The sequence below is a fragment of the Orcinus orca genome, chromosome 1 (assembly GCF_937001465.1).
Source record: "Orcinus orca chromosome 1, mOrcOrc1.1, whole genome shotgun sequence".
Classification (NCBI taxonomy): Eukaryota; Metazoa; Chordata; class Mammalia; order Artiodactyla; family Delphinidae; genus Orcinus; species Orcinus orca.
The window spans coordinates 178,840,473-178,854,569 of NC_064559.1; the positions used below are offsets into that span (position 1 = coordinate 178,840,473).

The 14,097-nt window shown below is 43.5% G+C and overlaps 1 protein-coding gene across 2 annotated transcripts in view; it reads left to right on the top strand.

Annotated features, from left to right (window-relative positions):
- Positions 1 to 14,097, top strand: part of HIVEP3 (HIVEP zinc finger 3) — a 500,469-nt gene that overhangs the window by 193,932 nt on the left and 292,440 nt on the right. The window lies entirely within an intron of this gene.

Sequence of the window (14,097 nt, forward strand, 5' to 3'; positions counted from 1 at the left end):
TTCCTGGTACACCTGAATAATAGTAAAAAATTGCAAATATTAGTTGCATCCTTTACTCTGTGCCAGTGCTATTCTGAGCTCTGCGTATGGATTAACTCTTTCAGCTCTCTCAACATTTCTGCGAGATGGGTACCATTGTTGTTTCATTTTACAGATGAGAAAATCACAAGAAATTTAGGGATTCTTGAGTCATTCTTTAAAAATTAGGGCCATAAAGGCAACTTTTTTTTTTTTTGTGGTACGCGGGCCTCTCACTGCTGCGGCCTCTCCCGTTGCGGAGCACAAGCTCCGGACGTGCAGGCTCAGCGGCCATGGCTCACGGGCCCAGCCGCTCCGCGGCATGTGGGATCTTCCCAGACCAGGGCACGAACCCGTGTCCCCTGCATCGGCAGGCAGACTCTCAACCACTGCGCCAGGCTTCCCCCAGGGAAGCCCTAAAGGCAACGTTTTTGAAAGAGGCTCATTAACAAATCTAAAGTTATGTGGACCCCTCAAATTTCCTTCTGACCTTTGTTGAATGTATATGAATGTATTTCATAGCTTCTATCCATTCGTATGTGCGAGATTGCATTCTGCCCCTTGACATTCTTATTATATGTTGGAATCACATTTTCCCTTTTAACTCTGCATCTCTGAGGATTATTCTGAAAAGCAATAGGAACAATGCTTCCTGTGCTCATGGGTTTCTGTTTTGATTGTCTAGTGGCCACTGATCTGGGTTTACATCCAGACCATTTTCAGGACCTGGTTAAGCAACAGGGTTAGACGAAGACAGAGAAGGAAGGATTTTTCTAACTCAAATAAGTGAGGGTGCATGAAAGCAATTTGAGAATGATAAAACACTGTGTCAGTGTGGTATTTTCCTTCTGTCATTCTCATCTGAATTTCTGTGTATCAGGTCTGATTCCCATTTCTTTAGGTAAAAGCAAAGACTGATTTTTCCAGAAAGCATGAGATATCTAAGTGGGTGTTGTTCCTGTTTTCTGAAGCTTCACCTCTATTCATGGTGTAATGCAGGGGCCACAAAAGTGGATATGACATGGCCAGACAGGTCAAGTCAACAGGCCATGCGGGATGGGGAGGGGGCAGTCCCTAGAGAGCCTGGGTGTCCAAGGGAGGGCGCCACCCAGTCAGCAACAGGTGAGCTCTGCCTTGTGGGAGTGTTGCATAGCAGTGGCCCCAAATCCAGAGTTTTAATGCAAAATCTTCTGATTCTTAGCCAACCAATTCAGACTTATAAAAGACTGTGAATGTCAGATAAAACAGATGCACAGACTAGATGGCAGGGCTGCACTAGATGCAAGTTCTGGTACCGTGACAGAGATTCTGGATGGGAATTAAGAGATTGACCAGGGCACAGGTGCTTGACAAATATCATTGAAGGAGCCTCAGTTGGCACTGTCAGCTCTGATACCTTGGGCAAGCCACCTATTCTTGAGCAGCTTCTACAATGGTTTTGCAAATTTACAAAATTTATAACGTTCAAGTAGGCATCTAACACCACCAGAGTGGGGTACCCAGCACGTGTGTTTCTGATGCTAGTGCTAAGCAGTGGGTCCCCACCTTGGCTACACATTAGAATCACTTGGGGAGCAAATATATCTCCATCGGGCAGCACTCACACTTCTTACACCAGAGTCTCTGGGAGTGACATTGGGGATCTGTATTTTGTTTTCAGTCTTCCCGGTTGGTTGCAATGCCAACCAAGGTGGAGAACCACTGCCCTAAAGTACTACCCAGAAATGCCTTCAGAGCCTGGGGTTCATTCCTAGGATTCCCCAGGGAAGGACATTCTTCATCCTTTAAGGAGGGGTCACATTTTGGAAATGGTTGAAAGGCAAAAGTCCATCAAATCAAATTGGTAATGCTCTTTGGATTGTTTCAAAACGTGAGTTAGGAGTTCTTCCAAATAAGGAGAGTCAATCCCTGGTGTGGTTAAGAGTTGGCTCCGATGAAGGCAGTTCCTTCCAGAGACCTTTGTGAGCATCTGCGGATTTCGGGCCTGATAGAGCAGCAGTGAGGGGCCTCAGGGAGTCCCCCAGTCCCGCGGGGTCATGGCCCATGCCCACCCGGTGCCCTGACCTCCAGAGGACCCCCTGAGCTCTAGAACACCTCAGCTGCCTGACCTGGACCAGAGTCCACGTGCACTTGAAAGAATTAAAAGCGTTATTTCCTGTTATGTGCAGCTGGGTGTGAGGTCGGATGTAGATGAATTCTGTAATGTGGAAAGCTTTATGAAAAGAGAGTATGATCTCCAGGAGAGCGTGCGTTTTTGGTGGAGATCATCCCCCTGCATTCACCCGCCCCCTTCCCATCCTTTCTCACTAGCTTTACAGCCTGGGGCTTCTATCTCTCCTGGATGTGAGCAGTCTTGCCAGATGGTTGGGATGGGCCAGGTCCACCTGTTAGTGAGGACTCGCTCTTCAGAAGTGTTGTCTGGCTGGGGCTGCCTGCCTTCCCCCATCCCTCCAGTCAACACAACTGCCTAGAGGACCAAATAGCCCGGTAGTGTTTCTGAGACACAGAAATTGGCTGGGTGAGAGTGGTTGAAGAAATTGTGAGTCTGGGGAATCCTACTCACGTGGGGGTCAATTTTTAAAAACAATTTATTTTATTGTGGTAAGAACACGTAACATGAGATCTACCCTTTTAACACTTTTTTTTTTTTTGGTGTACAATACAGTACTGTTGACTACAGATACAATGTTGTCCAGTAGATCCCTGGAGCTTATTCATCTCAACTGAAACTTCATGCTTGTTGAACAGCAACTCCCCATATCCCCCTCCCCGAGTTCCTGGCAATAACCATTTCATTCTTTGAGTCTATGAATTTGACTGTTTCAGATACCTCATATAAGTATAATCATGTATTGATAGTATTTGTCCTTCTGTGACCAGCTCATTACCCCTTAGCAACAATGTCCTCAGGATTCACCCATGTTGCCACATATGGGAGGATTTTCTTTTCTTAAGACTGAATAGTATTCCATTGAATGTATATATCATATTTTGTTTATTGTTCATCCATTGATGGACGTGGAGGGTTTTTTTGTTTGTTTTTGCTTTTGTTTTGTTTTGTTTTTGCGGTACGCGGGCCTCTCACTGTTGTGGCCTCTCCTGTTGCGGAGCACAGGCTCCGGACGCGCAGGCTCAGCGGCCATGGCTCATGGGCCCAGCCGCTCCGCGGCATGTGGGATCCTCCCAGACTGGGGCACAAACCCGTGTCCCCTGCATCGGCAGGTGGACTCTCAACCACTGCGCCACCAGGGAAGCCCCGGACATGGAGGTTTTTTCTACCTCTTGGCTATTGTGAATAATGCTGCAATGAACATGAAAGTGCATGTATCGCTTTGAGATACTGTTTTTAATTCTTTTTTTTTTTTTTTTTTAGATTTATTTATTTATTGGCTGCGTTGGGTCTTCGTTGCTGTGTGCAGGCTTTCTCTAGTTGTGGCGAGCGGGAGCTACTCTTTGTTGCAGTGCACAGGCTTCTCATTGCGGTAGCTTCTCTTGTTACGGAGCACAGGCACTAGTCACACGGGCTTCAGTAGTTGTGGTGCACGGGCTCTGTAGTTGTGACTCGCTGGCTCTAGAATGCGGGCTCGGTAGTTGTGGTGCACAGGCTTAGTTGCTCCACGGCATGTGGGATCTTCCTGGACCAGGGCTTGAACCCGTGTCCCCTGCATTGGCAGGCAGATTCTTAACCACTGCTCCACCAGGGGAGCCCCTGTTTTTAATTCTTTATTGTGTATATCCAGAAGTGGGATCACTGGATCATATGGAAGTTCTATTTTTAATTTTTTGAGGAATCTCCACACTGTTTTCCCTGGCAGTCATACCACTTTGCTTTCCCACCGACAGTGCACAGGCTTCTAGTTTCATTTGGTTCACTTCTAATTGCTCCTCTGACTTTCTCCTCACTCTTCTGATGATAGTCTGCCTGTGCTGGGGAACCACAGGGTCATTGGCTAGAACTCTCTCTCCTTTGTGAGTACAGTCACTGGGTCAGGCATTACTTGAGGGGCTGTCCATGTATATATTCAGTGCATTCATTCATGCAGTGATATTTATGGAGCCCTACCAGGTGCCAGCCCCTGTTGTATGACATCCCTACCTTCTTGCGAGGGAAGACAGACAATAAAGAAAAAGTTAGTATATAATTTTTCAGATGGTGCTGAATGCTGTGGAGACAAATAAAGGTAAGGAGGCCAGTCAGTCCCCTCAACCACCTTCTGAGGGGTGGCATTATACCCATTTTACAGGTAATGGAACTGAGGCTCTGGAGGATTAAGTAACGTTCCATGGTCCTGTACCTATTGATTAACTGAGTCCAGACTCAGATGCAGGGCTGCCTGACTGCGAGAAAAGCATATGGCCAGGTGTCAGGCCTGGAGCTGGGCCTGGGGTGCAGAGGTGACAAGGAGGACTCATGTCCTCAAGGAGACTTCGGCCTGCCGTGCAGAAGGACAAGCAGAGGGCCATACAGCTGACTCGGGACTATAGCTGTTTCCACGGGGGTTTGCGCAGGGAGCTGGGCATCATCCCAGCAGCCCTCACGCTGTCTGTGGCTCCCAGGGGGGTGAAGGAGAGGGTCCCAGGCGAGATTTGAGCAGTTTACCGGCTGAATCAGCACAGAAAAGACTTTCTGAGCAGAGGAAATAGCACCTCCAAAGGCAGGGAGGCCAGAGTCATGGCTTACTGGGAAACTACAAATAAAATAAAGGTGTTCTTTGACGTCAGTGTTTGAAGAAGCCAGAGAGCTATCCTAGGAGTCCCCAGGTCCCCGACTTCCCTGCCTGTCCCCTCTCTCTCTTCTCTTCTCTCCCTCCTGACTCTCCTCTCCCCACCTCTCCCTCCCTATTTTACTCCCCATCCATCCCGCATACACACATACACACACACCGTCTTTCCCCAGTAAGCCTTTAGAAGAGGCAGGCCTTGCTGAAATTGCCCAGTGAATTAGAATCAATGAGATTTAAGTGCAACCTTGAAAAGAATCATCCTCATGTTCTGTCTGTGATTGAGTTCTATAGGAATAGTTTAATTATGGAATATTTAATATATCTATTAATGATCTAGATCCGTAGCCTTCAATCACTCTCAGGTCCTTTCTTCGAACAAAGCCCAGTATTCACCCAAAGATGCATAATGGCTGCTCTGGTTGGGGTGGGGGAGGGGAGAGCCGGCCTGGCCTGGCCACTTCCTCACTGTCCGCTGCCCATGCCTTTCCAGTGGTGCCTCAGACATCCTACCTGGAACCTCTATGGTATACTGAAACAATGTAAAAATCAGCTCATCTAGGATTAGGCAAAAGGGAGCATTCATGTGCAGGTGATGGTAAATTGGTAAAGTTGGCAAAAACCACAGCAGCGAGGAAGAGGTGTCCCAAAGCCCGTCAATAGGGAGAGGCATGGAAAGCGATTCAGAAAGAAAATCAGGTTGTTCTTAGGTTTTAGGTGTTGTCAGTGAGGACATGCAGTGAAGAGCTCCTGGTGAGAAAGCTAGTGGAAAAGCAGAATGTCATGTGGATTTGGGGTGTGACAAGAAAGCACCTCTCCGTCCATCCAGGCCCATGTCTCTTACCTATTTCAGGAAGAACTCCCTGATCTCTGCTGTCAGCAGCACCCCAGCTATGGGGCACCACCTTCTCTGGGTGGCTGTTTGTCCTGCCCAGATACAGTAGAGGTAGGAAAGAGCTCCAGCTTGAGGAAAGAGCTGGGGCTTCAGAGTCAAACAGAAGGACGTGGGTTCCGTGTGACCTGGGGAAGACACCACACCTCTTGAAGCTTTAGTTTCTTCACCTTTAAAACAGAGGTTTTAAATTCTCCACTCGAGAATAAATGAGTTTGTATGGCTCGCTCAGTGCCAAGTGCGTGGAGATGCCCAGGCACTATTAGTCTGGTCTGCTATTGCCTGAGCAGGTTTTGAAGTCAGTGACACTTCTCCCTGACTATTAAAGTGATACCTGTTCTTTATAGAATGTTTGAAAAAGATACACATGTATAAAGAAGAAAAAAAATCCCCCGCTGTCCCACCACCGAGTGACAGCTACTGTTAATGTTTTGGTGCATTTCCTTTGACTGTTTTCTGTGTATAGCCACACATATACTTATAAATGATTTTTACTATATATAATTTTGGTTTCTTTGATCATGAACATTTTCCCATGTCACAGTTATCTTGAACACCTGACTATTAGTGACCGCATGATAGCCTTTTATCTGGATCTACCATAATCTACTTGGCCATTTCCCCAGTGGCCATTTAAGATGTTCCATATTTTTTGCCATTCTCAATTATAATTAATAACAATATCAATGGTTAATGTTGCAGTGAGCATCTCTCTACATATTCTTTAGGCCAATCTCTGATTATTTCACTGGGATCAATTCCGAGGCGTATATTACTGGGTCACAGGGAAGATAAGGCTCCTGATATCTGTAGCCAAACAAAATGGTTGTATCAGTTCACACCCCTGAGCTGGGTTTTGAAGGATGAGCCATTTCTGAGGTTACATTTCCTCCTCTGTAAAATGTAGACAGTAGTATGAACTTGACAGCGTTTTCTTTGGTGTTGAATGGTTGGTGTACACAAATAGTGAAGTCCCTGGCCTGGTGCCTGGTGCCCTTCTCCCTTTATCTTCTCTAATGCTCCGCCTAATTGTTGTATGAGATAAACCACATTATAATTACATGTTACTTAAAAGCCTAGGACACCTCCTACCCCTGCACACATACTGAAAACCCTGAGTAAATGCTGCTACCATCCAAGGCCATGTACTCTGTTTAGAATCTCCCATTTCCTCAAGTCCCTAAATTCTTCATTCAGTCTTTCCCAGGGGCAGTACACCCTCACCTCTGTGATGGTGATCCCTGGGGAAGCCACTGTGCAAAAGAGAAATAAGCCTTTTACAAAATGTTTATTAATGAATGATAAAATATGCAGCTGGCTCACAGGCTCTGGAGAAGAAAGGAGGCAGCCTCATTTGTGAGAGAGAAGGCCTCAAGTAAGTCCTGTGCCAGAGTGAGGGGGTAACAGTGGCATAGCCCAGCAGGGTGGCCATGTCCAGTTGTACAGGTTGTGCACTGCACAACAGGGGTGAATCATTCACATTACAGTCCATCACTCTTTCAGGGCTGCAGGGAGGTGGAGCTGCTGTGGGACCAAGGGGCCTCTGGAGGTCACGTCAAAAGTAGTGAGACTTAAATGAGTTATTATTACATGTCAAGCATTTAAAACAGGGCCCAGAATCTGGTGATCACCAATACATGTTAACTCTGATTCTTATTCATGTGACTTAATGTTTCTCATGTTCATGGGAAGGACTAGCTTTTCACAAACAGCGTAAACCAGACACAAAAGATCTTTTCTAGTTGCTTAGGTATTAGAGGGTTTTTTAGTGGGGGTTGGGGCTTGTTGAGGTTGTCGATTGACAGGTGGGTTGTGTGGATCTCAAGGAAACATGTCAGGACTAAGGTCTAGGCCACTTATAACATTAGCTGTATGAGCCTGTCCTCAATTGAAAAGGGAGTATTACCTTTCCTACTATACCAGGCTATGATTAAGTTACAAAATGATAGATAGTAGTTTTGATAAAGCAAGAAATGATTAGTGAAAAGTAATAGAAATTTCTATTAGAAGTAGTTAGGAAATGGGTGATGATCATTACCAGTGTTATGAACCCTTCTGAGATGGAGAGAGTGTTGCACTCAGAATTAGAAGCTCTGGGGTGGATTCTTGGTGTTTCGTTGGGCTAGTTTCTTACTTCCTGTGCGTCTTCATTTCCTCACCTATGAAATGGGGATCATGATACTCAAATACTCGCCCTACTGACACCTGATGTGAGGATAAAGCTGGAGTGGTATAAACGTGCCCTGAACACTGAAAAGTGCTGTACAATGGTGGTTTTTCACTAGAGATTAAATCTGTCACTAGAGCTCACAAACCAGCTTCTTTGCTTCTGCTGCCTACTTTGAAATAGCAAGTAACCAGACTTTTATGTGCCAAGAGAGAAATAAATGGATTTTTAAAATATTTGGTTTCAGGGCTTTTGAATAACTGACAGGAGTGTGCATGCTGGTGTCCTAGCGCCCTCTTGGAATGACCAGGACCTAGAAAGGAGCTGTGTGTGTACTTCCCCAAGAAGGGAAGACAAAAGCCGCTGTCTCCCCGCCCACCTACATACTCCGCGCTAATTGGGCTTCTTTGTTGCCCTCCCCAAAGGCTGGGAAGGAATGTGCAGCCCAAGCAGAATTCCTCTTCTCTCCGTACCCCCGAGGTCACCACTCTGGGGTGGCCTGTGCCTAAGGAGAGTGTGGAATGAAGTAGAGGACAGAGCCAGGAGCAAACAGCCACCAGCTGCAAGAAGTCCAGGACTCCGCCTCCTTTCCCCAGCTGCAAGTTACCAGGAGATCCACGGGAGGCAGGAAGGTGGAGCTTGGGCCTTGGGGCCAGGCATCCTGGGTTCCGATCTGTCACTCACCGGGTGACCTTGGTCACGTTACTCTAATTAAGACTGGTCCCCTTTTCTTCATCTGTGAGATGTGATACCTGCATCTTTGCATCCTTGTGAGGAGATTTAAGCAGTTGATGCAGCGTCTTGGTCAGCTCAAGCTTCCTTAACAAAATACCACAGACTGGGTGGCTTACACAACAGACATTTGTTTTCTCACAATTCTGGAGGCTGGAAGTCCAAGATTGGGGTGCTGGCATGGTTGAATTCTGGTGAGAGTTCCCTTCCTGGCTTGCCTCACATGATGGAGAGAGAGAGAAAGATTTTTTTCACTTCCTTTTCTAAGAAAGCCACCAGCCCTATTGGATTAGGACCTCACTCTTCTGACCTCATTTAACCTTAGTTACCTCCTAAAGACCCTATCTCCAGATACAGTCCCATGGTTTTAACACATGAATTTGGGGGGTCTCAAATCAGTCCTTAGCATTGGGGAAAGTGGAACTGGACAAAATCATCAAAAGGAAGTGAAAACAGCAAAGAATAGAACATGAATGTTTGAACTAGGCACAATTCTCAACTGCATTCTACAAACATTAGCAGACCTTTTCCAGCTTCAGAGCCGTGTAGACCAAATGGTAGGAAGATGCTTGAGTTGCTGGAGAGCTTGCTTTTCCACATAAAGCAGTTTCGTATGATGAAAGGTAAGTGTAGGAAATTTTGAGAAACCACACTGATACCCCCAAATCTGGGGACTCCAGTGGTGTAGCTGGACTGGGAAAAATGCAGAGCAGCCTTCTTGGAGACCCTCTTCCAGGTAATACTAGTATCCTAAGGCCTAGGCCAAGTGAACCTCTAACCACACCATTATTTTCTTTGTCCCCATGCAAAGAATGAGAAATAATCTCTAAGGAATTAACAAGGAATACGAGCAGCAGAGGACAGCGGTAGTTCTTCTATCTGGCTGTCAACAATTCCTCTCGGCCCTCTGTGTACCCGCTGCTCCTCCCATCCAGAAGCAGGTCCCGTGAATCTGGGCTGGTCTTGTGACTTGATTTGCCCAGTAGGATGCGGTGGCAGTGAGGCCTGGCAGCTTCCACTTTTGTTCTCTCAGAACCCACCACAAGCTGAAGAAATCCAGGCTCTCTTGCTGGAGAGAAGGGCCCTGGAGGATAAGAGACCCTATGGAGAGAGAGAGGCCACACAGAGGAGAGCCTAGGGGCCCACAATTTGTGGAAAGGGCTCACCAACAGGGAATTAGAAGCTTAATTCCATTCACCAAGTATGTATTGAGCCCTAAGTTTGTATCCAGGCACTGTGTGAGGGATGGGGGGTACCAAGAAAAACAATTTGGAACCGGAGCCTGTCCTCATAAAGTTCATAATTAATGGGGAAGGTTGATAGTAAACACGATTATAATACCCACTGAGTGTTTTTATGGGAAATGGACAGGGTGCTCTGGGAGCACATTGTGGGGAGGGATTGGGGGCAATGGCCAAGTTTCCAGGTCAGGGAGCATTTCCTCCCTACCCCGCCCCCCGAGAACACCCCTTCTGTCCCTTTGCAGTGCATCTCTGTTCCTACCCCGGCCCCAAACAACCACTAACCTACTTTCTGCCTCTATAAATTTGCCTTTTTTTGGATATTTCATTTAAATGGGCCCATACAGGTGTGCTCTCTGGTCTGGCTTCTTTTACTCAACATAATACATTTGGGTCATTTTCATTCTTAAAGGACATTTTCACTGGTTACAGAGTTCTGAGTTTAATTTTTTTTCTTTCAGCATTTTAAGGATGTTGTTCCATTATCCTTGGCTGCCATTTCATTGTTTTCTAATGAACAGTTACCTGAATTTGATCCTCTGTATGAGACGTGTCATTTTTCTCTGGCTGTCTTCAAGATTTGCTATCTTTGGTTTTCAGCACTTGTTCTGTCATGTAACTAGGCATAATTTTCTTTGCATTTTACCTGCTTGAAGTTCACTGAGATTCCTAAATCTATATATCTTTTACATAATTTAGGAAAATTTCAGCCAATATTTTTTCAAATTTTTTTCTACCCTTATTCTTTCACGTCTATTCTTCCTGGACTCCAAATACATACATGTAAATCTTTTCATATTGTCCCTGTAGCTCCTGAGGCTCTATTCTTTTTTTCTTTTTTTTGGCATTTCTTTTTTTTTTTTTTTTTTTTTTTTTTTTTTTTTTTGGCATTTCTTTTATTAAAAATTTTTTTTAAAAAATTTCAGCTGACCATGAGTGGACCTTTTTAGCTGATATAATTGACATATAATGTTATATTTGTTTTATGTATACAACATAGTGACTTGATGTATGTATACATTGTGAAATAATTATCACAATAAGTTTAGTTAACAGTTAGTTACAATTTTTTCCTTGTGATGAGAACTTTTAAGAACTACTCTCTTTGCAACTTCCAAATAGACAATAGAGTATTGTTAACTGTAGTCACCATGCTGTACATTATGTTCCCAGGATTTCCTCATCTTATAATTGGAAGTGTGTACTTTTTTGACCACCTCCACCACCCCCAACCTATGGAAACCAATCTGTTCTATCTGTGAGTTTGGTTTTGTTTTTCGGTTTTTGGGTTTTAGGTTTTTTAGATTCCACATATAAGTGATGTCACACAGTATTTGTCTTTCTCCACCTGACTTATTTCACTTAGCATAATGCCCTCAAGTTCCATCCATGTTGTTGTGAATGGCAGGATTTCCTTCTTTTTTATGACTGAATAATATTCCATTGTATATATATACCACATTTTCTTTATCCATTCATTCTTCAGTGGACACATAGGTTGCTTCCATGTCCTGGCTATTGTAAATAATGCTGCAATGAACATGGGGTACAGATATCTTTTTAAGATAGTGATTTCATTTCCTTTGGATAAATACTCAGAAGTGAAATTGCTGGATCATATGGTAGTTCTATTTTTAATTTTTTGAGGAACCTCCATACTGTTTTCTATTGTGGCTGCACCAATTTACATCCCCACCAACAGTGCAGAAGGGTTCCATTGTCTCCACATTTTCACCAACACTTGTTATTTCTTGACTTCTTGATAATAGCCATTCTGACAGGTACGAGGTGATATCTCACTGGGGTTTGATCTGTATTTCCCTGATGACTAGTTATGTTGCACACCTTTTCATGCACCTGTTGGCCACCTGTGTGTCTTTTTTATAGAAATGTCTATTCAGATCCTCTACTTACTTTTTAATCAAATTGTTTGTGTTTTTGCTGTTGAGTTGTATGAGTTCTTTATGTAATTTAGATATTAACCCTTTATCAGGTATATGACTTGCAACTATTTTCTCCCATTCAGTAGGTTGCCTTCTCATTTTGCTGATGATTTTCTTGGCTCTACAGAAAGCTTTCTAGTTTCATGTAGTCCCACTTGTTTGGTTTTACTTTTGTTGCCTTTGCTTTTGGTATCAAATCAAAAAAGTCATGGCCAAGACTGATGTCAAGGAACTTACCCACTATGTTTTCTTGGAGTTTTATGGTTTCAGGTCTTATGTTCAAGTCTTTAATCCATTCTGACTTGATTTTTGTGTACAGTGCAAGAGAGTAGTCCAGTTGCATTATTTTGCATGTGGCTGTCCAGTTTTCCCATTACCATTTATTGAAGACACTATCCTTTCCCCCAGTGTATATTCTTGGCTCCTGAGTTGCAAATTAATTGACCATATGTACATGGGTTTATTTCTGGACTCTCTAATCTGTTGCATTGATCTTTGTGTCTGTTTTTATGCCAACACCATACTGTTTTGCTTATTATAGCTTTGTAATATAGTTTGAAATCAGGTAGTGTGAAGCCTCCAGCTTTATTCTTTTTTTCTCAAGACTGCACTGGCTATTCAAAGTCTTCTGTGATTCCATACAAATATTAGGATTATTTTTTCTATTTTTGTGAAAAATGCCATTAGAATTTTGTTAGGAATTGCATTGAATCTGTAGACTGCTTTAGGTAGTATGGATGATATTAATTCTTCCATTCCATGGGCATGACTATGTTTCCATTTCTTTGTGTCTTCATTCTCTTTCATTGGTGTCTTACAGTGTTCAGTGTACAGATATTTCACCTCCTTGGTCAAATTGATTCCTAGATATTTTATTAATTTGGACGCAATTGTAAATAGATTGTTTTCTCAATTTCTCTTTCTGATAGTTTGGTATTAGTGTATACAAACACAACTGACATTTTTTTTAACGTCTTTATTGGAGTACAATTGCTTTACAATGGTGTGTTAGTTTCTGCTTTATGACAAAGAGAATCAGCTATACATATACACATATCCCGTATCACCTCCCTCTTGCATCTCCCTCCCTATCCCACCCCTCTAGGTGGTCACAAAGCACTGAGCTGATCTCCCTGTGCTATGTGTCTGCTTCCCACTAGCTATCTATTTTACATTTGGTAGTATATACAAGTCCACACCACTCTGTCACTTCATCCCAGCTTACACTTCCCCCTCCCCGTGTCCTCAAGTCCATCCTCTACATCTGTGTCTTTATTCTTGTCCTGCCCCTAGGTTCTTCAGAACCATTTTTTCCTTTTTTCTTTTTTAGATTCCGTATATATGTATTAGCATACGGTATTTGTTTTTCTCTTTTTGACTTACTTCACTCTGTACGACAGACTCTAGGTCCATCCACGTCACTACAAATAACTCACTTTCGTTTCTTTTTATGGCTGAGTAATATTCCATTGTATATATGGGCCACATCTTTATCCATTTGTCTGTCGATGGACACTTAGATTGCTTCCATGTCCTGGCTATTGTATACAGAGCTGCAATGAACAGTGTGGTACATGACTCTTTTTGAATTATGGTTTTCTCTGGGTATATGCCCAGTAGTGGGATTGCTGGGTCGTATGGTAGTTCTATTTTTAGTTTTTTAAGGAACCTCCATACTGTTCTCCATAGTGGCTGTATCAAGTTACATTCTCACCAACAGTGCAAGAGGGTTCCCTTTCCTCCACACCCTCTCTGGCATTTATTATTTGTAGATTTTTTGATGGTGGCCATTCTGACTGGTGTAAGGTGATACCTCATTGTAGTTTTGATTTGCATTTCTCTAATGATTAGTGATGTTGAGCATTCTTTCATGTGTTTGTTGGCAATCTGTATATCTTCTTTAGAGAAATGTCTGTTTAGGTCTTCTGCCCATTTTTGGATTGGGTTGTTTGTTTCTTTGATATGGAGCTGCATGAGCTGTTTGTAAATTTTGGAGATTAATCCTTTGTCAACTGCTTCATTTGCAAATATTTTCTCCCATTCTGAGGGTTGTCTTTTCGTCTCCTTTATGTTTTCCTTTGCTGTGCCAAAGCTTTTAAGTTTCATTAGGTACCATTTGGTGAGTTTGTTTTTTATTTCCATTTCTCTAGGAGGTGGGTCAAAAAGGATCTTGCTGTGATTTATGTCATAGAGTGTTCTGCCTATGTTTTCCTCTAAGAGTTTTATAATGTCTGCCCTTATATTTAGGTCTTTGATCCATTTTGAGTTTATTTTTGTGTATGGTGTTAAGGAGTGTTCTAATTTCATTCTTTTACATGTAGCTGTCCAGTTTTCCCAGCACCACTTATTGAAGAGGCTGTCTTTTCTCCATTATATTCTTGCC